The sequence below is a fragment of the Channa argus genome, chromosome 24 (assembly GCF_033026475.1).
Source record: "Channa argus isolate prfri chromosome 24, Channa argus male v1.0, whole genome shotgun sequence".
Lineage (NCBI taxonomy): Eukaryota > Metazoa > Chordata > Actinopteri > Anabantiformes > Channidae > Channa > Channa argus.
Window position 1 is genome coordinate 3,118,862 of NC_090220.1, and position 12,924 is coordinate 3,131,785.

Below are 12,924 nucleotides of genomic sequence, written 5' to 3' on the forward strand. Positions count from 1 at the left end.
GTACCCGAAAGCACTGGATCATTGGAATCCATCATGGGCAGTATGGTCCCTACATAGACAGATCACATGGAATCATCAACAACAGATGAATAGATCAAACTATTTCTGATAAGTAAAAACAAGAAAGACAGGGGTGCTAAGAAAGTGTGGAACCACATGAAGATGTCTTGTTGTAAATGTTTAGCAGGACCATATGGGAGAAGGATGGAGAGGAGACTAATGATGCTGAGAAACACTGAAGAGATTCACCCCACCGCAAAATAATGTACTGTGGGGGTGGGTTGGTGAGAATGTGGATAGGGCATTTATCATTATTGGCTCGTACCTCCATCCCTTGCTCAAGTTGACGTCCCTTGTGCCATTGACATAAATCATGATTTCTCCATAATAGATCCTCTCTCTGCTATGAAGGGGAAGACTCTGCAGGTCATATTGATTTCTTCTCAAACATCTCATCATCTCAGTATATAGTGATGCATAATCATTATCAAACATTACAATCTGTTGGATGTAAGTAAAGGTTGCTTTTACACTGCGTAATAGATGCATACGAAACCTTCTGTAAGAGCCGCTACTTTCCAGAGCGCGCACGTCCTAAAAACAATTTTTGTCAAAGCTGCTAGATACTGTAGAATCATTACCATCAAATGTCATTTTCGTCTGTCACTGTCTCTGTTTAACCCCACTGCCATACCTCCTGCTGTGCCAAGAAAGCAGGATAAAGTGACTATATATTAAAAATAAAATAGGAATTGTAATGAACAAAGACGGTTGTCAAATCAATTTTGGCTGTGCTGAGCAAGTATTTAAGCATTAGTACTTAATTGTTGGCTTGAGTTCCATTTGTTAGGTGTTCTCAGTTTAAACTATTAGCATAAAGCACTGATTGCGTGCAATGTGAGACAGGATTCATCCAGCATTAGTGAAGACTTTAAAAAAGGTTTGAGATTTGATTTCTTACATGAGTTATATTTGGTCCAGACATTATTAAAGGCTGGTTTGTTTTTTGATAGAGCTTTGGAAGGAGCGGACATAGTACCAATAGGAATGTACTGCAAATCAGCACCTAAATCATTAATTCATAAATATTTCATTAAAGATCTTTTTATAATTAAACATTAAAATTTAACATGTTCTTTAATATGTTAACCAGGAGGCACTACAGGTCTATATTTCACAAGTGTCTTGATTAATCGCTTAGCAGTAAATGCATTTTCAAATTACACCATAATAAGTCATTTTTTGTTTCAATTGTGGCCTAAGATATATGAGTAAAGGCTGAAGGAACTTTTCCTTTATTAACAAAAATGTTTAATTAAAACAGATACACACAGTATTTGACATCGACTGTGTACTGTGTACTGTCAAAGAGGCAGTATGACATTTTTGAATAAGGACGACTCTTGTTTCTGTTTTGTGAATACAAACTCAGTATAGTACAGTATTGTATCTGTCATGGGTATCTCCTGCTTTAATGTGTTTTATTTCACTCACTATTAATGGAACATTCATAACGCCTAAAGAGGAGTCTAACAACTGTCTGATTTGTGAATATTCATTCTCTAAATGCCAGTTCCACACAGTATACATGCAGTTCCAAAGTAATTTGTAAAACAGCAATATAATGTTAGCGTCAGCCTATTAGGCAAAATTCTTACACGGTCCATTTGTAAAATGGTGTCTAAATATGAATTAACTCTGGTTATTTAATCCCCTGTACTTTCTTAATGACTGTATGTTATTTTTGGTAAAATCATCTCGTTTCCCTTTCTTCTCTGCCATGCTGCAATTATCTGACCTTTTAAAGTACACTATACACACATTGTTTTATTACTGTCACAAAAAAAGCCAATTATTGCACTTAAATAATCACAGGCAGCAGTGATATTCACTCTTTGTTAGTGAAAATTGTTTCCCTTTTTTTATTGCCTAAATTAGCACTTTTATCCTTTTCACAATTTAATTACATGGAAATGATCATCTGTGCACCATACATTTATGTTTAGTTATTCGGCACAGTGTGTGCGTGAAGTGACTTACAAGTGCGGAACACATACCAGGACAAACTTGGGGATCTCTGTCCCGTTCAAAGACTGATGTGGACCAGAAGAGCTGGTCATCTGTAACTGGTGGAAAACCCACTTTACCTTCTAGGCCTCAGCCCCACCCCCCAGCTCATAAAAAGGACGTTTCCTCTTTTATCTGGCATGGCATTGCATTAACAGCACTAAACAAGTCTTGTTTTCCATAATCCCACCTTTAGCTTTAAATTCTGCATTTTTGGTGTGACTGTTCACCTCAGAAGGAACGGGTTTCCCTGTTATTCTAAAATGGATGGCAGACATCAATAATGAATACACCCGACAAGCCTGGTTAATGATGCCAAGGCATGTATGAGGATTAAGCATGAGGCCCATACAGATAGAACCTAAATAAATGATTGGAGGGTTAATTGCAGTGTTCTGGGCTTTTGATAATGGACTGTATTTCCCTAATGATAAAAACGAGCATCTCCCAAGATCCTTCGCTTAAAGTGCCTTTCTGTCCTTTGGTTTTACAACCCAGATGTCCTAAGTCCTCTAGCTATCACAGATTACTCCAAGATAACCTAATTGGTGAGAAAAGACTTTCTCCTGTTTGATAATTTGAAAAATTAGATATCTTTCTAGAAATATTGTCACAGAGTATCTTTGTACAGCAGAATTCCCTTTATGGGACTTTGGCAGTGCTGCAGAGAAAATATTATCATGGTTTCCGTGCAAGAGGAAAATGCTGAGGAAAGGACAAACAAATGAGCCTATTTTTGATGTCTGGAGATGTTTGCTTCTCTGTCAGCACATCCTCTTGCACATGTAATTATTCCAAGTAGGAGTGTTAATAACAAAAAGACATATTATTACACATACTTGATTTTATTTATTGTTTTATTAAAATAACTTGATAAGGGTTGTTAAGATAGCATCATTTACTGCCAGCTCTATCACAACAACTGTATTATACTGGGGTACGCAGTCTAGCAGGGGACAAAACTATGTCTGTTTCTATGGTGTTTCATATATGATAATACATGGATGTCCCTTAAGTGGGTCCGTGAGTGGGGTCACAGGTACATGAAATGGGCTGTGGCTTCTCAAAGCCTGATTTTGACAAATATACTGTAACTGCTAAATGTTAATCACCAAGTACATGTGACAAAAGCCACTGGAGGTAAATAAGTTGAGGTCAAGTTCAGACATGAATGATGAAAGAAAACTGATATTAGCAAGGTGCCACTTTGATGTTACACAGACACGATGATTCGTTCTACGCTTAGCACACTTCACTTTGTACCAATTAGACACCACACATACCAAACACTTTTTTACCTTCTCATGATGCCAAAAACATACAAATAACAAAAATACTATATAGTCTTATTAGGTCATTAGCATTCAACATGACAAATATATTTTTTTATATTATATTTCCTAATATATTGCATATATATATATATATATATATATACACATTAGATATTTATTTTTACATTCACTGTATGTGATGATAAAGAAGAGGGGATCCAGTGTCAGTCATAAGCGGGTAATTATCGTGCCACAGAATATCAACAGACTAATGATAAAGGCCAGTAAATCAGAAGTCCAGCTAGAGTTTATAACCTCAGCATGCTGTGCACTCCACCGTCATTACGGCTGGAGCGTGAAGTGGAGTCAGTAATCAGCAAGAGGGTCACATTCCACACTTTTCCTCACTGAGGACAGAGTGGCACTTTGCTTGTATAATTGTCCTAATGTACCATATCTGAGAGGAGTGACCACGAAAATAGATGCCACTTCAAATAAAGAGCTCTCACTGGTAATTAAGGAGAAATTCAAAAGCATACAATCCACTCTATGGGGTTTTATGGTAGTGCTCGTAGTATGTGCACATAACATAACATCCATTTTGTGTTTTGGTTAAAGTAAAGAATTTGACAGTTTGGGAAGTATGCTTATTTGCTTTTTGCTGATACAGGTTCCATGTCTAGATGACAAATAGGATGCTGTAGTTAGCAGCTGGCTAACTTATGTTACCACCAAGACTGAATAAAACATATATCGTGGTAACGTAACCAGATTTACTCCTAGTCCCTGTCAGAGTGGATGTAAAAAAGCAGCGTGACATCTTCATTGACTTGTTTAAGGACAGATATTTATTCCAAAAATGTTGAACCATGGAGATTTAAAATTGTTTCAAATAATGTGAGGTAACGTGAGGTGAAGTGTTTGGGAGACGTCTTCTAAGGTTAAATATGTTGATTTGTTAAACATATTCAGCAACCACATTATAGCCATAAATATTTAATAGAGATAAAGTAACAGTGTATATAACTTAATTATAAACTAATACAAATATGTATAATGGATAAAAAAACATTTAAATTAAAGATTAACAGTACATAGAATTGACTTTCTAGGCTGCACAACTCATCAACCCATTGCCATTTGCTGCTAAAGCTTTTCTCAATGGGAAACAATGAATCTTCCTGGGATTATTCAAAGCTACATGAGTCATGTGACGCTGTCATTTTTGACCCCTTGTCACAAATCCTCCATCTCTAAGGCTCTTGTCCCAGCTAAATGAAATATGAAAATGTTTATGCTTTTATTCTTATTGTTTTTTTTTTGTTTGTTTGTTTTTTGGATACTAAAAATTAAGACTCAAAAAAGAAACAAGGAACAAGTGGGAAAACATTTAGCCTTTGAGTGCACAAGCTAAGCTAGTCAACAACTGATTCATTCATTTTTAATCTATTGTTAAAGGAATGAGAGATGTACTGTATTAATCTTCTCATTTACCTTTGGAATAAAAAGTTTTTTAACTTTGTAAGTTTGTCAAAAGACTTTAAAAGAAATTTTGCAGCGTGGGATGAGCTGCGGGAATTAGCGGCAACAAATGTCAACTGAGAAATTAGAACCTTGTAAAAATAGAGCTGCTGTATTGAACTGCATTAGATTATACAGGTGTTCCTAATGAAGTGGCCAGTGAGTGTACAAAATGTACAAAAAGCAGCAATTTTTTTAATACGCTTGCTCACCAAAAAACTTTTATAACCACTGCTATCACCACGGTTTTCTTGTGCAAATTTCACTAAGCTGAACAGCCAATTAGACTAGTGTCTCTAACCAACGGGATCAATGTCAATTTAACATGCTGGCTAAAAACAAGCATCCGGGGTCTGACTACTACCAATGGGGAAGGGCACATCACAAAAATGGCCAAAAAGTGGCCGACTGCTGACCGTTGGGTTGTTGTGTCACAGCCTTTTTTACAGATAACAAGATAAGTGCACCATCTCACTGATGGAACTGTGAGATGGAGTACTTCAATCACACATAAGGTTAGGAGATGGGAAGTGCTCATGAATAGGAGGGTTATTATGACAGATTGTGGAGTCTAAAGCAAGTTGCCTCTCCACCTATTCACCTGCTTTCTTTGCTGTTTTACAGTGCATACAAAGCCCCTCCACCCCGAATGGCAGTTTACAGAACATTTACCCACAAGTGTCATAATTTACTCTAACTACTACAATTATGCCATTTATGTTTTTTAGACTGACGGTATATTCAATTGGAACAACAGTGTCTCCCGTCATAACTGGGATTAGTTTTTGAACAAAAGATGCTGCTGAATTGTGGCTTGACTTAGCACTAAATTTCACCTTTAAACAATAATGTGTCTCCAATTTGTGGATGTAAGCACAAAGCATTAACCAAAGCCAGCAACACAAAAAATGGATTCTTTCAAGAGTGTTGTCAACAACCTTGAAAAATACAGCATAAGGGATAAAGTCCCATTTACACTTTTTAGAAATGGTCAGACTTATTTTCATGTACTCTATTTTAATTTGAGTTTCATAGAAAATGTTATTGATCCTTGTAATAACCGTGTAATAAAATCAAAAATAGAAGCTGCTGTTTCTTTTTACAAGAAGTGGAATCATGTTTTTATGAAATTCCTTTACAGTTACTTCTATTAATGTTAACAATTTGTCACCGCTGGCTGGCTGATTATACATTAACACACCAGCTGCTCACTGCAAATCATTTATTGATTATTTGTTTATTCCCATCCAGACAAATCTCTGAAACAATGGCTTAAATACATCATCTCCCTTTGTGTGGCTCATACGTGCAGGAAAATGAACTTGAGTCAGCCCTGTTTCTTATTCACTAGGTGGAAGCTCTCTCCCTCTAATAATGGATAAACAAACAAGCGTGACGAGCCTGATGTTTATCAGTTCATAATTTAATTACATTTGATGGTGAGCTCTGCGGGCATGAGAATAACCAAAAACACTGCATCACTGTCTATGTCATGCACCGTTGGATTTATTAGGAATGTGGGGATGCTGAAGTGGATTTCTTGAATAATCTAGTGTTAATTTTTTTTCCAAATCCATTGGGTTTTCATGGCAATACAGCACACGTGGAGTACGACAACAGTGTATCTTCTAACATTTTTGTTTTTGGTTTGGTGGATGAGAAATGCAAACAAGAGAATTCAAAAATGCAAATCCCTAAATTGTTCATTGAAACAGAATGAATTTAAATGATGTCATCTTGTCATTCTGATGAAATTTAAGTAAACAATAGGTGGGGAGAGCATGAATTGTTTTTTGTGTGTGCGGTTCCCTTTGAGTTAGTGCTGATGGCTGTAAATATGAACGATCACTTTGCGCTTATGTGAATGGACAACATTGAGCTGCTCTGGCTGGCACGTTACTGACAAACCATTAATCTCCCATCGGTGCTTAAATTGACCCAGGTTGGTTTCTAGAATGTTTCAGAACATTATCAAATGGTTGTTGTAATACACTGCTAACATTGTGGATAGCTGTTGCAAAGTTGTAGTTAAAAATGAATTAGTGTCACTGGTCACTAAGTTGAGTCCAAGTTGGTTCCATTCTGGAGCAGGTGTAATAGAAAGCAGTGTGTTTCTTTCATCTACACCTCGCGCCACGATAAATGAGATAAAGGTCTGTGTAAGTTAAATAAAGCTTACATTCATCAGAGATCATCGGTTGGACTGAGGAATTCTCCAGAACTGTAGAGAGGGGGGACGGACAGAATCTTGGATAATGGGCCATACACAGAAGGAATCAGTATTCTAAACCTTCCACATATCTACAATACACTGCTTCATATGTGTTGTGCTGATGGTTTGGTGTGCAAATGTCATTAAAGTCACATGTACTGGGAACATTTAAATGAGATGGACTGCGACAGTGTGTTCCCATGGTGTTGATCCTCACTAAGAGGACGGGAAAGGCCACTTTTGACTGGTTACATGCAAAAAAAGCATTTCTACAAATTATTCACACCTATATAGAAAAAAAAAATGCGTAGAAAGTAAGTAAATACAAAAAGACTGAGAGATTCAGTGAGCTCGGCTTTACTTTGAAGGTTTGTCTGTGTGCATCTAATGTGCTGTACCTCAAATGCACATGCTGTCTGTCCTCTGCACTTTGTACTTAACGCCATAGAGGAGGATCAGGGCTCTGCCAGACTGGGTAACACCCATTAAGAGCAGGGGGCCTTTATGCACTTTCTTGATCCCGCATTCTGTTCCTATTTGCTTCCCCATCCTCCCACCATGACAGCATAGATTAGCCATTGGACACACAATAGGGGCACATGTCCCTTCAGCCACGACCAGCTCCCTCAGACCTGTACATCCTAATAAGGATTAGGCAAGAAGTTAACAATGAATGAAAACGTCCTTCAGGAGTCATTAATTCTATTCTGCTCTGTGTCACTTACCATGCTAGGCTATTCACAACCCTGTGTTTGAACATAAGGTATAATCCTCTTAAATATCAAAGGTGGACAAATCATATTAATGTAGACATTGCTTCCCCAGGCACGAGGGGACATTATGCACTCAACACAGACCCCCGACCTCACCATCTGCTCTACTGTCTCACCTGCCTCTGACCTACACCCCAGTGCATCTCTGCTCACCTCTTTTTTCGTCCTATTTCTAATTTGCTCCTTTTACTTTGGCTGTTTCAGGGAGAAGCAGAAAAAAAGGGAATATTGACATTTCAATGGTTAAAAAAAACGTGTCAATTGCTGCCAATTTATATGTAGGTATTTCTGTTTTGCAATAATATGTTTTTGTTTGTTTTAACTTTATCCATTAAAATGTCGGAAATTCAATACTTTATCAGAGAAAGAGATCCAGGTTTTTAGTCTTGAGCTGGTCAGCTGTCGGCAAAATCTAAAGAAAACATAAAGCAAAAGATGCAGTTCACAGCTACAGATTTACTAGGCCTTAGCTTCTCACCATTCTTAGGGCCTTTTAGCAAGCGGTAGACATTATTTCTGAATAAAACATTTTGAAAACATGTGGGGAGGTTCACAGAAAACTTGAATAAACAAATCATTTACATATCCATTTTGTCTGTCTTTGACATTGATCCACTTTTTTACCAGTTATATTTTATCTCGCCAGTCTGTTGCTTAAACCAGTGACCTTAGCCTGTCACAGACTTTCTTCTTTGCATTGATTGTTCTTTGTCTGGTTTATCCATATTCCCTCAGACATTTCTGATTTTTTATGATTCTTTTTGAAAGCAAATTATTCAAGCATGCTTTTACATTTTCAAAAGGTAGTTTAACTAAAAAAATTCAATTGGGTACTGGAAATGTTCAGGAGAGATTTTGACTGTGTGCCTGCTCTACTGCCAGATAATCAACTGGTGCGTCTATCATAGCTGTAAATGATGTCTGAGGCAGCAAGCCAGTGGCCAGAACTCACAGCTCATCTCATCATAGGGTTGGATTTTAACAACCATTTTTTTTCTTCATTTTACTATCTGTCCTTTCTACTTTACAAATACATAAATATCCCTATAAATAGTTTAACACTATAAACCCATTTGTTTATTATAAGAAACCAATTTGCCAATTTGATATAAAGTAGTAGGGGTGATAGCCTCAAGAGCAAATGCTACTATTTTGAAAACAAATCTAATTTTTTTAAAAAAGGCTTTTATTTTGATGGTGTAAATTCGATTCGTTTAGTGATGTAAGCTCATGTTTCAACATGAAGCTTTTAAAAGTCATCACAAGCTCATTTTAGAAATTAAATAGTATCGTTCTGAAAAACACACCAAAGCGCTTTTAATTTGAATGTCTGAATCCAGTAGGTCAGTGATGTTAGCAGAAGTAACCAACAGTCACTTCTGACATCCAATGTTTTATCATATTGTTTGAATATTTTTCTATGTTTCGAATGTGTGTCTGTGTGTGTGTGTGTGTGTGTGTGTGTGTGTGTCTCTGTGTGTCTGTGTCTTTGTGCGTCTATGTGACTGTGTGTGTGTGTGAATTTGGTGTCTGACAATGCAAAATTATGGCCAGACCAACAATTTAAAAATACCTTCTCCACGGCATCTCACCACTCAGTCCTCTTTTAACTTGGCCGTTAATGGCTCCTGGAGAAAAATGTGCATATTTGTTTCCTTCAAGAGTTTGTTTGTAACCTTAAATATATCTGTATAGTGCAGAATGTGCCTGTGAAGACACCTTCTTATCATGATACTTTTGGAAACAGTCTAAAAAGTTACAGTCATAAAGTGCTTTTCTTTTTCCTTTTTTGTTTTAATCACGTCACTTGGAAAGCATAACGACACATAGTCTCGCTTCAGTGAGGGTCTGGGTCTGAGCACTTTCTCATATCCCTATTCATTTACCTTAAATGGGAAAAAAATGTTTGGCAGTTTGGTAACTCTGAACTTTACTGCGAGTCACAGCAGACTATTTCCAACCACGCCACTTGTCTTTTTGTATGCATTGCTCGGGTCAAAGCTGTGGAACTAGCTAAACATTAACATTTTGTACAGAAGAAGAAGCAGTACTGTGAGCAGAGTTCAGTATAGTGTTTTCCAGATTTGCAGCAGACACACTAAGACATACAGGGTTGGCCGTGGCTCAAACTCAGGGTTGGTATTGCTCTAGCTTCTACAGTCCATATGTCAATCTAAACTTAAACTTGCTTGTGTGCCTGTGTGTGTGTGTGTGTGTGTGTGTGTGTGTGTGTGTGTGTGTGTGTGTGTGTGTGTGCGTGCACCCAACTTAATTTCCACTTGAATTTTATCAACATTCTGCTGCCCTCTCAAGGAGATAGCATACACACTCTGACATGAATTATCCCCAGATTGACTGATACTGCTTTGCCCAGGGGGATTCATGTTCAAAGGTGTTCCTGGCTTCTCTCATCCTTCACTCGTTTCTCTCTCCTATATTCTTTTGCACCACTGCCTCCGGTTGGTTCTCTCGCTAAGCTCGTCCTTGTCACTCACCGGTCTGTGAGCCATCAGGCTTTCCCTTTGTCTGGCAGACAGGTGCTAGGACTGTCTGACGGAGCAATTTGCCACACATATACAAAACATGACTGATCAGAGAAATGTCACCCAAGGTGGCGGAGAAAACTAGCATGTGAGGGATGAAGAGGAGAGGTCCATTTCCATTCATCACAAGCACTGACAGATGGTCCCATTTCTCATTTCCCATCTTTCCGTACTAAGTCCCTCTGCTCATTAGTGTGCTGCGACCTCCACAAGTTGATTTATTTTCCATGTGATGTCAGAGCTTACTACCACTTAAGAAAACAACCTGTGCATTTGAAGGTGTTGGACCTGTCGCATAATGAGAAATTAGACAGCCAGCACCACTGCATATGACGTTAATAACCAATGCGTATACAAGATGCCTAAGTCCTTTACAGTGCAATTTGAACTCCCTTGTTAAAATGTATGTGCTGAGGGGCAGACTGAGCAAGACCATTTGACTGGTTACTGCTGTGATCATAGTTTGTAGCATTGTCATCCTATCGGAAAAATGTTTCCAACTTAGACTACATAAAAAGTTTTAGTATCTGTCATGAAGGCGAGTGCTGAAGGATTTTAAAATGTGTCTCCTACATGTGGAAAATAGATATTCCCTTTATTATTATTATAATTACTATTCAAATGCACTGCACTATTAGATTCTAGACCATTTACATAGAGCAGCTGATGGTCTGTGAGGTGGTTTCACTGGCCACCAAACACCCAACTGCCTGATCCAAAGCCCTGTGCGATATGATACATTGCCTTTTATTGTGCTTCCATCACCTAGGGAGTTCTGACTGTGAATGGTCGATTTACATGAAGAGTAACTAATCGGTTTGAAGCTGTGTTCACATGATCCTAGAGGATCTATCCATGATGCCAATCATGGATTATCCCGGGTTTAAAAAAAAAAAAAAAAGAAAATATTAAAATCAAAAACATTCTTTTCAGTTTGTTGTTGCAGGTGGGATGAGGTGAATCCAATCACAGGAGGTAAACAACAGATGCAGAGGAGTAAAACACACTAATCCTCTAGATGAGACATAATATTAAAGTTGTTTTAGGGGATTAACATTGAAATGAAATTTCTTCTTTCTTCTTTCTTGCTTTCTTATGTAACTCTATCATGCTCTTGCATTTTGTACTTTCTCGATATAAATTCCAACAGCTTTCAGGTGGTCCCTTTAGTGGAATGTATTCTGCACGTTGATTTAACATAGGTTTTTTTTTTTTTTTGTATGACGGATGCCCTTCCTGCTGCAACCCTCCCAACCCTCAAGACTGGCGCCAAAGTAACCGTTGATGGCTGGGCAGGGCCACACCTGGTGGGGATGGGATTCGATCCTGCGGTCTTCTGCATCCCAACCCGATGCTCTACCCAATCAATCCCCATAACTACAATTTCTTAATGTACCAGCTATTATAATCCAAACCTGCAGTCCAAAAGTTTGCATCCCCTTATTATGAAATGACAAAAAGGGTCAATTGTTTTTTTAAATAAACATAATATCTCATGCACATTTAGTTAGTACATATGTTTCTCGATCAGAAATTAATGAAAGTCATTTTTTTGTATTAATTCAGTGCTTTTGAGACTAATTCCTTCCATTCCATTTAGATTATTTCAATATTATTTTGTTTTTACTCTATTATACGAAAACCAATTAAATGTAAATCTTAATCTTTACCTTAATGTGAAATTTGTTGATTGAGTGCGTATGTTCTTGAGGTTATGAGGACTGTGCACTTCAAAATCCTTACAAATTTGTTGGCCCTTTAAAAGGGAAATGCAACAGAAAATGTGTTTAATACAGTGTATATTTATTATGATTTGTTGTTGGTTACAAGTGAGAATAACGTTAACGAATAAAGGAGAATATGACAGGTTAAACAGCAATGGGGTCTTTGTGAAGGAGTTCAGGTTGTCGGAGACTCTGAGGATGAAAGAAGAAATCAATACACAACACAACGCTGAGATCCAACAGAAATGCCTCAACCAAAGGGTTTCTCTATAAGTCTGCTGTGACCCTGAAATGCCCACAGTCTGTTATTGTTCTCTCATCTCCATTGAGAGGATAAGACCCACATGGAATTGATTGTTTTTCCACAAACTGGAGATGGTCATTGATTTCCCTTCTTCTTTAGAAAAACCAGGAAAGCTTTGTTCAGCTGACAAATACATGCTTTTTTCTAGTGGTGGGGATAGTAGAAAAAAAGAAAGACGCATTCTGAGTAGGCAGGAATGCTGCTTGATCACCTACATCTTGTTTGAGAAGAAACAGAAACAAGTCAAACACTGGTGTTCTTGGGGAAAATGCCAGAGAGTATCTTGGCTTCCCTACAGAGACACTTCCTTCCCCACAGGGTTTTGATGCTGATCTCAGCTCCTGATGACGTGGTTTGGTGTCATGGTTTCTCTGATCTCTAACTATCTCCAGAGAGAGGAGCTGGTGCTGGTGGTGTGCTGCTCCAAGGCCACTGTGAAGAAGTGGTTTGATATTAGTTGAGTGCACATGTAAGAATCAGTGATTCTCATTCCTTCTGCTGGTCCC